We start from the raw sequence: 18,568 nt of genomic DNA, 5'->3' as shown, positions 1-18,568 counted from the left end.
GGGCCACTCGAAGGGGTCTCGAGACAAGTCTCAGGGCTGTGAGATGATAAATGACAAAGAAGATACATTTTTATTGGTTTCTTTTTGTGAAAAAGTTTTAGGATTTTACCACTTTGGGCCTTGAACAGTTATTTAAATGAAACCATCTATGCCGTCATCATTGTACTACAGTACAGTATTTAGTTACTTTCCACTACAGTTTTCATAGAAATTTCAAAATAATCCTCAGTGGTATTTGTTTTTACCACATAGAGTAAATTGGACTATTATACAAGTCACACACCATAAAAAACAAACAGACTCATGGAGAAGTGTGTGTGGGAGTGGGTCTGCTGGACACCACATCTCAATCACGATTATGTAATTACATAATATATAATAATTTTGTATCACTGTAGTACGTTTCACTTTCCTTGGACGCTGTAAGACATGACGCACAGGACACAGAGTGAGAATGTGATTTTCTCAGCTAATAATCACATCATGTAAAATTGCTATCATCAAAGACCACAGTCAAAAGGAACTGAACCTCCCCTGATGAGCCGTGTGTCGTTGATGAAGAAGACCTCTGAGCTCTAGTTGGGTGATTTTAAAGGTGTTAGGTTCAGGTTTCGTCATGTTGCCGACTGTTTAGACTGATGCTCAGCAGCAGCAACAAAGACACAGAAAATAAAGAGAAAGAAAAAGGAGTTTTGATATGTATAAACTGTTTCATCACTTTCCCTACTGGCGTTGACACCGCATCTTGATAATTTTGCCTGCCCTTTTAATTAAAAAAATAATTATGCACTAATTCCAAACGTGTCGAAATTAGGCCCCACTATGTCAAAGGGCTCATACTTTTTCTTCTAGGCACACAGTCACTTTTATGAATTTTTGGACTCTGAGATTATCTTCTGCTCTCCTCATTAATTTATCTAATATCATATGGATTCTTTGACAACTGAGAAGGGACTTCTGCACACTGTCAACTCTCTGGCAAGGTTTGTATTAAAAGTCCCCCCCCTGCTGTATAGGATGAAGGTCTGAGGAATGAACGCAGTTTTGAATAAAAATGCTTGGAACAAGTGATGCTGCAGAGCCTCTTGTTCTGTTTTTTTTTCTTTCCTTTCGCACCAGTCAATAGCATGGCTGGATTAACGTCCTAGGGGGGCCTGGAGCAAACATTTTTTGTTGGGCCCCTATTGACATGTACTCCAATAATTGGGCAATTTTATTACTTCCTCAGGCACCCAGAAACCACCCAGTGCTCTAGAGCTGAAATGACCAGTTCATTAAACAATTTCTTGATTGACAGAAAATGAATTGGCGATAATTGTAAAAACTGATTGATCGTTTGAGTAATTTGTTAAACAAGAATGGCAAAAAAAAGCAAAACTTAATTGCAGCTTTTCAAACATGAATAGTCTGTTTTCACAGTTTTTTATGATAGTAAACTCAACATCTTTTTGTTGTCGACTGTTGCTCAGGGAAAAAAAGGATGCAATTTAAATATGTTAATATGTTGTTTTTCCATTATTTTCTGACATTTTAAACACTGCACAATCGAAAAGAAAACAATATTTAGATGTACTAATAATCAAATAATTCTTGGTTGCAATTTCACAGTACTTCTATGATGGAATAATACGCTTAATAATAATATGCCTAAGGTTTTCATACAAGAAGAATGGAAGCAAATTGATTAAAAAAAAACCTTACAAAAAAATTAGCTCACTAAAAAAACATTAAATTCATCGAGGCTTACAAATATCGGATTGTTATTTATCAACCATATTTCCTTGCTCTACCATTTTGCTGTATTGAGTGGGCAATGAGCCATGGTCTTAATGTGCACACACATGCTGGGGCTGGGTAGGCACTGTACACTTACTGCCTTGAGCATGCTGAGATATGCTGCGGCCCCGTTGCGAAAGAAGAAGCAGGCAAAGAGAATGGCTGAAAAAGAACTGGTGAAAAAATGATGTAATACTTCACTGATCCTAAGAACTTTTTGATCTCTTTATGTTCTTTTAGCTTCAGCTACAGAGCAGCGGCCTCGGAGACTTTTACACAATAGATGCATATGACAGTTCCTCTGGTCTGCCACGTCTATGGTTCATTTGGTTGAAGCTGCACTGATAAATGTTATGATATAAACAAATGACTATGTTTAATGTGAAGGTTCCACTCAACGCTACAGAGCTTTTTAAGCGCTGTTTGGCTTCAGTGTTTTGAATCACTCTCAAGGCTCTCGTCTGCGTTTTTTTCGAGCAGGATTAAGCGGCCATTTGTTGGATGTGTAAATAGGCAGCTGGTTGCTGAACAAGTTCGCCGCAACCACGAGGGGATAATGTCAGAGTTGTAGCTTGTTGCACTGCCCCCAAGTGGCCAAAAAAAAATCTGTTAATCTAGGTTTAAGTTTAGGCAACTAAAACTACTTGGTTAAGGGAATAGTTTGACGTAGTAAATATTTTTACAGAGATCATACATCCAGAGTCCTCAATACAGGGACAGTTTTGCTCCTTCAACAGGCTTACAGGAGATGTAACTGACACCTCTGGGGACCGGATGAATCAACAGATCATGAGGTCAGAGAAGCTTATTGAAATTCAACACTGTCCTTCCATTCCTGTTCTGAAACGAAGGAGAACTGTGCGAGTACGAACCACTCACAATTAAAACCTCAGCTGTACAAAACATGCCAGGACGAGATGAAATTCTTGAGGGAATGTTAGATCATTTCAGCGATAGAGAATGGATTATAAATGACAGATTCATACTGTACATTATGGACACAAGCTCTTTGTGTAATCATAAGTCAACTTTATAGCTTAAAATCATTACTGCAATGTTTCATTGTGACACACGAGATTTAAAGAGGCTTTCATTTAGCACATTTAAAATATGCGGACCCGCATTAACTAATTTTCAGTGCAGGTGTCAAATCTGAGATTTAAACATCATTACGCTACCAAGTGCAGCAGATCCAAGCGTATCCCTAACTTACGCACAGGGCTGTGAACTGCTGTCAGAGAGACTTTTCTTTACACATTACACAGTCACAGCTGGGAGTGGGTCGGACTTGAGACTGGCAGGTCAAGTGTCTCCTTTGTTGGCACGCGGAGACAGGTGGACCAATGTGACAAGAAGTAGTGGTATTTGTAGGGAAAGGACATGGTGTGATTCTTCTCATTTCACACATTTCACACATTTCAGAAGTTGTGTTTGAAAACGCACAGCTCACATGTAGTTATAAAAGGGGAGACGGGCTATTGTTTTTGATTGCTCTAATCGTGAGCAAGCTTTGGTGATCAGAGGTGTGGACGTAGAGGTTAGCTTGGGCTGGGCCAGCTTGAGAGACCCCCAACCAGGGCTTTTTCCAAAGCTGCAAGTGGGCACAGGCGGTCGTAATTGGTCAGTATTTAGTTTGTGCCAAATTGCTGTCTGGCAACAGTTTTGGATGTCTTTGTCAAACCCATTACATATGGGTATGTATGTACATATGTAATGTGTTACGCCCGGCATGGCTACATGTCTGTGCTTGCTGCAGTTCTCAGCATCAGTGACAGCGAAGATTGCTCTAACTGCTGAAATTAGACTGGAACTAGAGGCTCCATTTTACATCATGATGAGAATGAGAAGATGATTTCCTGGTCAGCATGACATCCATGTAAATCACCTCCTCTCCTTATGAAGAGAGAAATGGGTTCAAGCTAAGACAGCTTTGCAGAAATAACATACTGACACAGCTAATGGTGAGAGTGTGTGCGTGTGCATACTTTGCAATTCTTTTAAAGGAAATCAAACGGAAATCAATCAAAAAGGAATCAAATCAATCAAAAGGAAATTTTTTTGTTTACCCTACAAATATTATCACTACTTCTTCCTCCACAGGTGAGTTATCAGTCCGCCAACCCTGTAAGCAGATTAATAGGAAATAATGGTTAATTGCAGCGCTACTGTTCACAGTGTTGCACAGTTTGTCAGATAATTATACCCATGTAATAAATGGGTATATTAGTCATTACGTTCCAGAATTAACATAAGAAACCAGATTTTCAAAGATTTAACATCTTTATGAAAATATGTTTTATGTTTGGATACATACTATCATTATATACATTACTAAAGCATTAACAGTGATGGAGAAAGTACTCAGATCCTTTATTTAAGATAAAACAACATAAAGTGTATTAAAAGTATAAAGTAGCATTAAACGGAAGAAATTTTTATTTAAGTACACAATAGGCTCTAGTGGTGGAAGGTTACTACTACAGTACTTTCTCAAGTACTGTACTTGAGTATAATTTTGAGGTACTTGTCCTTTACTTGAATATTTCCATTTTTTCACCACTACTTTTCAAAGGGAAATATTGTACGTTTCACTCCACTATATTTATTTTTACTTTAGTGCTCGCTACTTTGCAGATTAACATTTTACATAATAAACATAAAGTCATAAAACATAACACATTGTTAACACCAGTGCTTCCCAACCTTTTTGGCTTGTGAACCCCTTACAAAAAAAAAAGTGTCTTCCTTTGTCACGTTTCTAAAGTTGTTACTAAAGCACTTCAACCCAAGGGTGTTTCCTCTCTGAACTTTTTTAGACGGTTCTGTTTACACAACCTAAGAGGTGAAATTAGCCAATGTTTCACAACAGAGCTAAAACTTGTAAAAAAAGAAAAACAAACATCAAATCCACATTTGTGCAGATGTTTTTTTTTATTCCTTTCTACCACGTTACAGTAATGATCTCATGACCCCTCAGGTTCACCTCGTGAGCCATGGGAGGGGGCTTGATCCTCAGGTTGGGAACCTCTAATACTAAACTACCTGCCTGTACATAAAAAAGTTAACACTAGCTCCACCTTGAACCGTGACCATAATCTCATATATGATCGTTTATTGGGGACCATTTGTGCTAATAATACTTACTTAATACCGTACTTCGATATGACTTGGATTGCGGGGCTCTCTCGTCATGGAGTATTCTCCCATTGATATATTGGTACTTTTACGTAAGTAACGGATCTGGCCTCCACCCCTGGTTCGGCCCCGGGAGTGAGCAGAGCGCACCTCGTTACATCCCACCACCAACGGTGAGCCGATCTTTCCCCCCACTTTAAGGTGTTTGGATTCAATGATATCTCGTGCAAACTACGTGCGTTGGTTCATCTTCGCCCCCTTCCTCCTCCCTCCTCCCTCCTCCTCCTCCCCCACCAGCCCGCACGTGCTGTGTGCTCACCCCTGAGCCCTTCATCCCGTGTGTTTCGCCATTGGTCTGGGATGATGTCATCCACAGTGGAGACAATAGAGCCCACCTCCCCCGTCAGTGTCTCCTCACACACGCATCGCGGCTCAGAGTGACACACGCTCAGACGTGACGCCAGCTGAGTTAGCCAAGCACTTCTGGTGACATTTATTTACTGCTCTGCTCATCTGAAGTCCGCCGCAGCTGCGCACTTTTTACTCACACCAGATGTTTTTTTTTTCTTTCTACCACGTTACAGTAATGATCTCATGACCCCTCAGGTTCACCTCGTGAGCCATGGGAGGGGGCTTGATCCTCAGGTTGGGAACCTCTAATACTAAACTACCTGCCTGTACATAAAAAAGTTAACACTAGCTCCACCTTGAACCGTGACCATAATCTCATATATGATCGTTTATTGGGGACCATTTGTGCTAATAATACTTACTTAATACCGTACTTCGATATGACTTGGATTGCGGGGCTCTCTTGTCATGGAGTATTCTCCCATTGATATATTGGTACTTTTACGTAAGTAACGGATCTGGCCTCCACCCCTGGTTCGGCCCCGGGAGTGAGCAGAGCGCACCTCGTTACATCCCACCACCAACGGTGAGCCGATCTTTCCCCCCACTTTAAGGTGTTTGGATTCAATGATATCTCGTGCAAACTACGTGCGTTGGTTCATCTTCGCCCCCTTCCTCCTCCCTCCTCCTCCTCCCCCCACCAGCCCGCACGTGCTGTGTGCTCACCCCTGAGCCCTTCATCCCGTGTGTTTCGCCATTGGTCTGGGATGATGTCATCCACAGTGGAGACAATAGAGCCCACCTCCCCCGTCAGTGTCTCCTCACACACGCATCGCGGCTCAGAGTGACACACGCTCAGACGTGACGCCAGCTGAGTTAGCCAAGCACTTCTGGTGACATTTATTTACTGCTCTGCTCATCTGAAGTCCGCCGCAGCTGCGCACTTTTTACTCACACCAGATGTTTTTTTTTTCTTTTCGTCTTTTTTTTTAAAATATCTCCTCGTGTTTTTAAATGAACGATAGAGCAGGCAGGGAGGGTGTTACACATCTGGATCGTACCAACGCGTCGGGTCGTGCTGCTCGGGCCACTACAGACATGAGGATTTCTCATTCCGCTGCGCACCAACGATGAACACACCACGGGACTGCCACTCTTGATGTAAGTGATCTTTCTTTCTGGTAACGCTACTTGCCGCGGTCGGCTCGGTCCGGTCGGCCTGCAGCCTGACAGTCCCCCCCATCATCATCAGCGGTTGTCACAGCACTACGCGCTGGCCAGGTTCACCTCGCAGCAGCGGAAAAAAAAAAAATCGCCTCGATGTTTCCCGTGTATTTTGATTTGCTGTCAGGTTGAAGCCACATGTCCAAGCCAGGCACTGCATCCCCGTGTTATTCACCGCTGCCCGAAGGGTGTCAGCAATTAGGATTGTTTGCCACGACGAGCAGGCGTGCAGTCCCGTATTTACCGAGAAAAAATAACTGCGGACATATGAAGGTGCCAAGTAGAGATTACGACATGAACCTGAATTCTCCCCGACCACACTTGAGCAGAGAGAGAAAGTGAAGGTGCGGGCCTGGTGGCTCGGGCCCTGTCGCCCACATCAGCTTTATTTCTCGTCATGGTAAAGATTCAAAGACTGTGCTGCGAAGATGAAATCAAAAATAGAGAGAAATTAAGCAGTGCGCCATCTAGCGACGGCATGAACAGGAACCAAAAGATTTTCCACTAATGGCCTGCAGAGTAGCCCAGTAAACAACAGTGCGGAGGAAGAATGTAAGTATTAACATCTGGTTTATTTCTGTTGCCGGTGGTGCTGATGAGATGCAACAAAGAGCCGGTGAGAGGCGGAGCAGGAGAGGTGTGCAGCACGTGAGCACGGTGTGCATATCTGAAATAGCAACAGCCAGTCATGCTTTGACATGCATGTCATAGTCAAGCGTCTCGCCTCTGTCCGCACGGTCAGCCGCGCACAAACCCCGGCAGAGACAAAGGGTAGTGTGAGCGCAGGGATGCGCCCGCCACAGATGCCGGGAGCAGACACACACGTGTAACCGGCTGATGGGGGGCGATTTATTCCCTCAAAAAGTAGTGGTGGTGTGGGGCAGGCCGGTTGTTCATGTGGGGCCAGTGAGCTCACAAGCAGGACACATACACCGAAGGATCACTGCAGTGCATTTGCAGGACGACTTTAAGCAATGTATGGACATTTTCCAACCCACACGTAGAGATATGTCGATATGGCTCTGAAATGTGACAGGGCCAATCGCAGTGATCATCCTGCTGAGACTAATCATCCAACTCTGCAGCTCACAGTTTGAAGCTGCTTGGAGTTCATATTTTGGTTTCTCATCACATTTTCAAGGCCAAGGTGACATCATCCAATAGCTGTTTTTTTCTTTTTGTCCTAGCAGAAGTACAAAACCCAAAGATTTTTTTGTTTACGATGGTGTAAGACAAGGAAAAGCAGCAAATCTTCACATTTGAGAACCATCAACATGGTTTGCATTTTGCTCGAAAATTGACTTAATTAATGAATCAATTATCATAATATTTACCAATGAGTTTTCTGTCAACTAATCTGTAGTTTCAGTCCTAGTTTGCATATTCTACACTTTTCTCTCAATGCTCCAATTTACTCTCTCAGTCTACAGACACAAAGGTTGGGAAAGAAGAAAGTCCAAATTGCCTGCAGATTCAACTGTTTGTTTATGTGTGCCATGCAGTGGACTGGTGACCTGTCCTGATTCCCTGCCCATTGCCCAGTGCATGCTGGGATAGTTTCCTGGCCCATGTGCCTCCAGCTATGTCCAAAATCACTCCCTATTTACCTCACATATAGTACACCGTATTTAGGTGCCACATATTGGCCTCAAAAATTTGCACCTGGCATGTACAGTACACGTTCTGCTAGCAATCCCACAGTGGAACGCACTGCCTTTTACATCATTTGTGCAACTCTGCACCTGTCAGAGATGGTGCAAAATGGCAATGATACATACAAGTGTTTGAAATCTCAATTTACTGCTCACTGAAGAGCAAACCACTTAGTGTTCACAATACAGAGCTGAAACGATTAGTTGATTAATCGATCAGTCGATCGAAATTTAACCTGCAACTTTTTATACTGTTGGTCACACATCACTTTGGGCCCTAGGAAGCTTTGATGGGCATTCTTTTTTCTTCTTTGCCATTTCCTGACATTTTATAAACCACACAGTTAAGCTCAATTGATAAAGAAAAGAAGTAATTAGTTGCAACCCCACTACATGGAGAAGTGACTGAGTGAATGAGGGAGTGATTTTGGGTTTGAACGAGCAGGCCAACAGTGGAGGAGTTAAGTTCTGTGGTGCTTAGGAGCTGAAATTAAAATAATTCCTTTAGCATTATTTAGGGGCAGAAGGCTGTTTGTCATCCATATTTAAAAATGTACGATACGAGATTTAATGTGTGTAAATGTGTGTCATCTGCAAGTGAATGAATGCAAATTAATCTCAGTGAGTATTGGAGATCAGTGCCACTTAAACATATTTTATGAATACTTTATAACAAGCTTCATTACAGCTCATCATTTTACCAGCTGGAAGACTTTAAATGAAAAAGTGAAAGTAGTTGGCTCTAAAATTGGTAGTGCAAAGCAACACAGCTACAACATAAACGAGCTTCACACAGGTGAAGACTTTGCCATAATTTAGTAGTAATGTACAGGCCACCAGAGATGAAAAACTGCCATCGGCAGGCTCTCTAACGTTAAAGTATAAAATTAAACATTAAAATGTGTAATTAGACGTTCTTACATAGCAGCGCTTTGTAAAAGAATGCAAAACTCCAAACGTAACTTTAGAATCTCTACCCCCATTGATAATAATAATTTCCTTAAGCTTCTCCTCTTCTAAACGTTGATGCGGCAGGCTGGCTGTGACGCTGAGGGAGGTGCTGCGACAGCGTGATAGTGTCTTGTGTTGCTGCTTTCATGCAAACTCATACTTTCTTCGGGTTTTCTTCGGGGATACGAAAATGGTGCGACATCAATTCCAGAGGGGAAACAGAAACAGAAGGCTGTTACCACGCTGCAACTAACAGATGTTGCTGTTGATTTTTTGGGTTCAAGTTGAGCAACCTCCTGTCAAATAGAATAGTGTCAGATAGTTTTTGGTGTTATTTTTTCTCAGATCTGCTGGAGAAAACTATTGTTTGGAGACCCATTTAATCTGTAAGACGCACCAAGGAACCCTGGACCTGTTCCTGGGTTCCTGTGTGGCTGAGGTCTTAAGCGGTTCCACCTTGCCCTTCCCTGGTTCAGATCAAAATACGCTCTGAAACAAACACTGATCAATTACTGCCACAGAACACACTCAGGCAAAAGCTCTCAGTGCGCAATACAAGACCATGTTTCTTCAGTTGTTGCCTTTACCAGTTCATCTGAACGATCATATTTTTCACGCCTGTCTGGCTCTTTTGACCCTTTGTTTGCAAGGTCCAGTATGTGCGACAGTTACAGTCTGGGATGACAGAAATTCTTTGGCACAAGCAGCAGAATCCATTTTGGTAGTGTTCAGATCTGGGATTTCCACTGTCAGCTGATTAGAATTTCATAGCAATCTTCAACCATGATAGTCTGTTTTTGAAAGACATCGTTATTTGAAGATTTTTAAATATATTCAAAGCACATTACTGCTCTTCTTATCTTTACATGGCAGAAGGCTCAAATCCCAACCAACCACAAAAACTTTTTCCAAGCTGCTTTTCTCTGTTTCTATTCTTAGTGTTCTATTTTAGGATTTAAGTCATTTCTTATTAGATAGCGCAGAGGTTAACTCCTGTCTCATTATTTTAACACTACAATGGGCCGTGACAGTGGCTGGCATAGCTCTCTTTATGAGCACTAATAGAAATCAGTTATATATGCTACTTGTACCAGGTTAGCGATAGTTTGCTTCACGAATTAAATGTTTCATTTTTTTCGATATGTCTAAAGAGGGGTATATCCAGGAATTCTGTGCCACTCTTAATGCTCTGCGCCTGAAGTGCCACAATCCCATTTTTCTCCACGTATAACATAATAAAATAAAAACATGAATGTCTTAATCTTGTATATGTGAGGACTACGCTAGTGTGTCGGAAAAAAGCCAGGTATTTCTCTCAGTGTTAAATCAGTTTGACTGAACAGTGGAGGGACATTAGGAGTTGCTGAATGTTTCCTTTCACGCTGCTCACCGATTGGCCAATTTGTGCTGCTGCGTCCATCACTTTCTGTCCGCTGACTGTGGAGATTAGGTGATGTAATTATTTTGACTTCCCCTCAGTAGCCTGTAGTGGTGTGAGCTCTGATGAGACGGTGAAACTAGGCAGATTAAAGTGAAAAATACATTTAGCTAAAGGCCAACGCAGGGTAGCTATAAACATGAAGATTTATTGGCATTCTCAAGTGATGCAGGATTAATGCAGTGTGATGTCGACTCTGAATCAGTCTGAATCATTCAAACAATACGGCCAGTATTTCAGATGTGCAGAAAAGTCACAATTAATGCTTAGTAACAAACACAAGACTCATCCTTCTGCGTCATTATCGTGCCATTATTATGCCATTGTTGACAAAACACAGATTCATTTGGGCATCTGAGTCACAACCAAGCCATCGCATACAGCAGAGTTGCAAGTCATTTCCTTTGTCCCAAGTAAATCTTACATCATTAGGTGTGTAACTTAAGCCTGTTCAGCGTGGGAGTATTCATGACTTACGCCCAAATCTCTGTTCTTTTTTCTGGTGGGCGATTCTCTTTTACATTCAGGTTTATCCTTGTTTTTCCTTTAACTTCATTTGTTCCTTTGTTTTCCGCTGTCCTACTCCACAACACTCTGGCTGATCTGATTTATTTTGTGAGGGATCAATTCTTAATGGGATTTAGTTTTTTCCTGTGATAAGAATGCAAGGGTTTCTTGTGACTTGATTATCATCATACTGTAGGAAGCAGTAAGCGCTGCTACTTAATAATGTACTTTCATACAATCCTAAGAATTCAGTGGCTATATTCTTAGTCTTGGTAGAGCAATTTAATTATAATTTCACTTAATTTGTTTGACACCATGTTGAAATCATGTCAAATCTGTTTTGACATGTTCAGTTTGAGTCAATTTATGAGGTGTAAATGTGTAAACATCAAATACGTGCTTCAGATCCTAATATTACAGCACCATTTGTACTATTTTTAAAGTACTCGAGGGCTTAAATGGTCTTACAAAGCTTTGCGACCACGTTAATTTGAGAGCTGCAGTGAGCATGTAACCGATTAACTGTTTAATCTTTATGTATATAAAACTCATACTCAGTTCTGTCAGAAACAGTTGACATTCTCCCACTGACACACATCAGCATGAGGGCCCTGATTATTACATCCTCAAATTAAAGACATTTGGGGTTAAATGTCTCATTGAAATGTGATTTTCACCCAGGTTGGCCAGCAGCCATCTGTACAGGGTGATTTAGTAGTCATTAGCATTCATATCGTATTTGTGATTGGCAATGTTACAATTAACATTTCCACCCCGGTAGATTAAATCGGGGGAGACTCTACATGCTGCTGTGACACCAGGGTCAAGGCACACTGCAATGCTGGTACTAAATTGAAAGCCACCCACAAAGCTTTGGTGGTCAGACAAATGTGTTCTCTGGGTTAAGCAAAGCATCATAGAGTCTGTTTAGCTTGTTAAAGTTTGATGCGCAAGTGTTTTAATCCTGATAATCTCAATTATTTTCTGCCCCTCTGCTGATTTGCGAATTAGCTTGCTCTCTTATATCAACATCTTTGCCAAGGAAAGCCTTTCTTTTAATTCATGAGGCCAACATTTACTTATGGCTGAAGTCACAGCACGTAATAATTTGTCTAATTCTCCCTTATGCCTATGCATTAAATTAGGAAGTCCAGTGGTGGACTTTATGAGCCCTGCACCTTCCTGAACATTAATAAAACTATACCACCATATGAAAATACCAATATTATATTTTTCTAATTAATATTTTCCTTTAAGATCCTCATTGCCAATCAAGTGGTCAGGTTAAACTAATGAGTGGAAAACTCAAGACAGTTCACACATGTTATTTTCTATCAAAATTGCTGGTTCGCGGGCAAGTAGCACTTTCACACAATGAACACAGACATAGCAGAATCCATCTTAAATAGTATTCTACCATTGGCTTACCAAATTACACTCAGGTCTGAAAGTGAAATGAAACAATCAGTAAGGCTGTGTTAGATTCTAAGATAGTGATTCTCAGCTTTTGGCCTCACAGTGATGGACCAAAGACAGCTGAACTGTTTTTGATTAAAAAGTTGTCCATATTTTAAGTATAAAAACAATGAGTTTCATGAAATGTATTTTCTCATCTAAATTCCAAAGGAATACCTAAATAAATTTGGGGACAACGCTTATTCGCTGTCTTTCCAAGAGTTAGATGAGAAGATTGACACCACTCTCATGTCTGTCCGTAAAATATGAAGCTGGAGCTTAGCTCAGTATAAAGACTGCAAACGGGGAGACAGCTAGCCTGGCTCTGTCCAAATTTTTTTAAAAATCTCTTTACCAACACCTCTAAATCTCACTAATTAACACGTTGTAGCTCGTTAGTCTAATCTGTGCATTCTTCTTGGCCCGGATATAGTCCTGCATATAACCCCCGTTAAACCGAGATTGCTAGTGATTTTTTCATGTAACTCTCAGCAGGAGAGCGAATAAGCGTATTTCCCAAAATGTCAAACTATTCCTTTAATACCACAACTAATCCTTTTCTTGTGGGGCTTCATATTTTGGAATAAGAAGACCTGCTTTGTTAAAACACTGAGTGATTGCATTATTTAGTCCAAATAAATAAAGTAATAAAATAACAGAAATTAGTCATTTGTTATCTATTGCTGCTTAATGAAGACAAAGTTACAGTGGTAGAGGCCAGCAACAGTGACCTGAGACACAGTTAACGCCACCCAGCGCCTGTTATGTTCCTATCTTAGCTGTGTCCCAGATCCGGTCGGTAACCCTTGTCAGTTTGCTGACAGTGCAGCTCAGTCAACACCCTTTTTTACATTTGAAACACGTCGACGCCGCGGTCTTCTTGCAAGAACCTGTTCGGTGATTCTCAGTCACATCGGCAGCTCTGCAGGAAACCTTCTGAGTCTGTGTGTGGATGTAGACTCTGCCGTAGGATCTGTGGCAACAACTGCTTGACCCTCAGTGCTGTTAGATATATTATTGTGTACATCCTACTGGCTTTCTCCTTTGTAACCAGTGCCCAGAGCTCTTGCTGTCCATCTGTCAGTTTGGTTATGTGTGTGAACGACTATATGAAGAGAGAAGTGGACCGGCTCCTGTCATTTTGCGGCAACTCAGAGCCCGACACGAGCAAAAATGTGGAGATGTGGATTGTCCTCTGACAGAGACGGCCTGCTCATCGGCCTCTGGAAACAAGTGACTCAGATGACTAATTTTCCTTCCATCCACTATCTCGAGAAGCCTTCCTCTTCTGTGATAAAAAAAAAATCTTTTTCGTGCAGCAGAGGAAGAGACTCTCTAACTCAAGCAATTTTACAAGCCAGTAACTGAGCAGCACATCCTCGCATTGATGCCTGGTTTTTGCTCTGGTGCTTGTCCGTTCTGCTGCGTGGGTGTTTGGCTGTCAGGTGCTTTTTGATGAAGGAGCTGCATACAGCTGAAGCGGAGAGAGGGAGCGAAGAGATCGCCATCAATCTCGCACAGCCAGACAACCATCTGCTCCCAAAAAACACCAGCCCTCTCAACAGCTTGTCCCCAAAAACACTCACAGCACCACCCCTGTAGCTGGAGATGGACCGTACAACATGCTGCCTAAATCTACACTCTCACTGATTACTCTAGGGTGCACTGACATTCTTCATAGTAGTATAGTCTTACACTGTCCTCCTGTCCGGCATCTGAGACACTGTGTTATGTTTTTTTTTCTCTGAAATGAATTACCCTTTATTGTACTCACCACATAAAGTTATTCTGATCAATTTTTTTTTTTTAATGAAATATGACACAGGTGCTAAGCAGAAGGAACGAAATGGTTGAAAGTATCTTAAAAAAATAATGATGCAGGTTTTACTCAGGAGTTTGGGAAAGTGTTAAGTCATCTGGAAAAACATTGCAACGTGTACCATTCTCCTCTCTCTAGCTCCTACATGTGACTATAAAGCTGCTATCTTTATTCTGCTGGCGGGGTTGCAGTGAGCTGAGGGACGGACCCGTAGGCTCGTGCAACTCTCACTAACTGGAACTGAGTGGCACTCTTCTTTTTTTTTTTCTTTTAATATTTCTTTTCATCATTACACTTTCATGTGCTCAAATTCAGCAGCAGCTAATGCAATTGCAATGCTTAGCATAAGTTAGCCTTTTCCTTAAATATTAATGCATCCTTCATCCAATCATGTGCTTACATTTGGTTTGCCTTCCCTCTCCTCGATCCATCCTGCGACATTTGTGTATTCAGCCTCAAATAAGTAGCTAAGTCTGTCAGAATTTTTATATTGGATCCTCAGTAGCTGTTCCTCTGAAAGGTGCTCATAACTTATTCACAGTTTACTGTCGACCTCTGAACTCATATATGCCTAGTAGATATATTATGTAATCTCACATATGATATGAGTGGTCTGATATGTATATAATATGCTGCAGTTATACACTTGGTACTTAGCTGTGTTTCTTAGAAAGAGATGAGCTATCTCTGAAGTATCAGCACACATAGGTTTAAGAGCTAGTTATTGAGCTCAGTAGTAGCCTGGCTGGAGTTTACAATGTTACACATATACACAGTCAACTATTACAGATAGTCTGATGGTCCTGGATCAGTAACACATTGTTTTGGGACATCCAGTTAATCAAAGAGTTCCTCTTGTAAAGTACGTCTCCAATCAGAGAAGTGTTTGGACAATTGTTCCTTCACTGGGATGTTTCGGTGTGCAGAATGACTTAAGTATGTGCAGAGTTTGACACCGGGTTGTTTTCACGTCTCATCAGCTAAAGGGGGAAAGTCTCTCTGTGCTCACCTTAAACCTCAGTTTAAGGCATAAACGTAAGGCCTGGTTTGAGACCTACATTACACGTAAACTGAGAATGGACTGGAGAAGTAGGAGACGTCTTGTGCCTAGTAGTTGAACTTTTGAAATGAACTATATTCAGAGTGAATTTTTCAATGAGAGAGGGAGTAGAAGAAATTTAAACAATTCTTAATGAAGCTATTGAACTTTTTCTTGGAAAGCCATGTCAGATACAAATTGCCTTCAAAGCAGAGTGTTTTTAAATGTGCTTAAACGTGTCTAATAGGGGACCATTAACAATTTCTTAGTCAGCAATGAACTAGTGTTTTGGTCTCTATGTTGTGCCACTGTTCAGTAACACTGCTCTCTGTTATGTTTTTTTCTGAGCTGTCAGATTGGCTGCCACCTCCGATGCAATCAGGATCTGGCAATTAAAGCTTTAACAAGGGGGCAATAATAAAAAACTGTCAAATCACAAACTGAAAGGAACAAGTGTATTACTTTGGTCATGCAAGCCACAGTTTCCTCATTTGACAAGCATCGAACAAGCCAGTATGCTTTGCACACTCTCTACTGCTACATATACTCTTGTACTGCCTTTGGCTGTAACTTCCAAGTGAAGCAGATTGAGGCAGCTCTTTTTCAATTACAGCAAACACACACAACAGCACTCAGCGTGTACTGTATATTGGCAGAGCAGGTAGCTTACAGGCTTTTATCAGATTCCATTAATGTGTTAGAAAGACAGATTAATTAGGACCAACCGACTGGAGTGATTTCACATAAACAAAGTTAATTGAATGTAATTTCAATTAACCTCCTAATCAACAGTGCTCACACCATTTTACAGCTTTATTCTCATGGGTAAATCCTACGAGAATGACAAGGCAAACTGCCTTTGTCTTGTTCTGTCATTTTTTGTTTAATTGTCTTGAACCAGGAGTCCTGCTGACACCACAGAGGTGGAAGAAGTACTCGGATCCTTTACCTGAATAAAAGTACTGATTCAACAGTGTAAACATACTCCATTGCAAGTAAAAGTCTTATATCCAAAATCCTACTCAAGTAAAAGGACAGAAGTATTATCCACAAAATGTATGTAAATGTTGTGCAGAAAAATGTCCCCCTGTGTTTGATATTATTATATATTACGTAAGTAGATTGTTAGTACTAATGTGCCAACATGTAACCAACACCACTTAACTGCTGAAGATGATCCAGATGGATGTCATGCTAATTACTTTATATACAGCACAAACAAAGTTCTTCTACATATATCTGTATTTCCTTTTTGTATTTTTCTCTATGTCTTTGTCCTTCTGTGACATATTGGATGATTTGAACAGTTATTTGAATGGGAATATCTAAGAAATTGGGATTTTGCTTTTGAAGCATCATTACTAAATTAAGCGCATGAGATTAATAATGAAAATTCGGCTTAAACTTCTTTGAACAGTACCATATAATTTGACAAAAGAGATAATTGTAATGGTCATCTTTTTGTTTTCTCATATAAATTCTGTTGCAGATTTGACTGTATGTAATAATGTGAAATTTCAATATATGTTGCCGACAAAGACACCACTCTCATGTCTTATTGTCAATGTAACTAATCCATTAGATGGTATAATGTTTCACTATAGAGTATAATCTGTTATTTCTTGCCGTGAAATATCATTTACCAGTGAAATTTCAAGAGGCATTACTGCTCTCTCTGTGGCCCCTACTGTCTGCTGAAGCTATGACAATGAGTGAGTGAAAAGGCCACTAGCCAGCCTGCAGTTTACAGTGTGTGAGAGGAAAGTGATCAGAGTGATAGTGACTTCCACCATGATGAAACTGGGTCAATGTAACCCCCACCCCCTCCACCACAGGCAAGGCTGAAAAAAGGGGGGGGAAAAAAGAAGAAGAAGAAGAGGACATCACAAGACTGTGCATGGATATAAGCATGGGGACACAGGAGCGTGGTTTGCTTTCTCTTTGGGTCGGTAACTGTGTTATACTAGGACTGAAGACATCTCCAGATTATTTTGACATGTTCCTTCCTCTCCTGTAGTCTGGTTTATAGTGTAACGCTATAATCTGTCCCCCTGTATTTTATCTCTACCCACTTTGTTTCTGTCAGCCAGCATTGTCCTCAGTATCCTTTCCACCCAGTCCCCCTTTTAACTTTTTGGTCTTCCACTCCCTGAGAGATTCTCGATAAATGTGGCTTAAAGTTCTTAAGCCTAAAATGAAAATTCACCCTAAAAAGCACTTTGTAAAAAAAAGTAATGTGTGATGTACCAGTTTGTTGTTTGGTGGTGTTTTGTTCTTCTGGATAACTGAAATCTGAACAATGTTATGTGAGGTTGATGACTCTCCACTTTAGCTATTGTGGAACTTGTGGAGGGTTTGCTTCATCTAAATGGCAAAAAAACAAAAAAATTTGAATTGACTGTTTAATTTTGGAATAATTAAGATCACAGCCATGCTAGCGGCTCTAAAAAGGCTGATGGGAATGTCTTTCGTTTTTAAGGTATTTGGTCATAAAACCAAAGTATACGGTATTAACATTTTTAGCTGATGGCATTGGATGAAAAGATAAGGGGTCACCAAAGTATTACAGTTAATCATGGGGGGAACGTGAATGTCTGTACCAAATTTCATGGCAATCCATCCAATAGTTTCTGAGACAATTCACTCGAAACCACATGTCAACATCATGGTGGCACTAGATGAAAAGTCAGGAGATCAACAGCGTCAGTATGGTGCATCCTCTGGGGACAATGAATGTCTATTAAAAAAACATGTCATGGTAGTCTATCTATTGAGGTATTTCAGACTGGACCAAAATGGTGGACCAACTGACTGACAGATGACATTGCCATCTCTATAGCCATGCTGCTAGCATGGCTAAAAATATGTCTCACTGAAATGTGAAGTGACCTTTTAATAACATTTTCAGTGATCTATAAATATCAAAGGTACACATCAGGTTGTGGTGTCAGCCCAATTCTATCAATGAAGAAATACTTTTTTCTGAGACTCACCAGTTTATAATCACAAGGCGAGCAATCCATCGAACACGAGACAGGGATACCAATATCTTCAACAGACTGCAAAGCAGAACAGACTGTATACTTGTAATGTCTGCATTAAAATAGATCACCTTTTTTTTTCAATTGGGAAATCTCTTACTCTCCTTCAAGCTTAATGCTAACATTAGCATCCTTACATCCTCCCAACTGACCTGTATAGCCACCCCTAAAGCCATGGTG

This window comes from Xiphias gladius, chromosome 17 (assembly GCF_016859285.1).
Source record: "Xiphias gladius isolate SHS-SW01 ecotype Sanya breed wild chromosome 17, ASM1685928v1, whole genome shotgun sequence".
NCBI lineage: Eukaryota > Metazoa > Chordata > Actinopteri > Istiophoriformes > Xiphiidae > Xiphias > Xiphias gladius.
Note: the sequence above shows the minus strand (reverse complement) of the source record.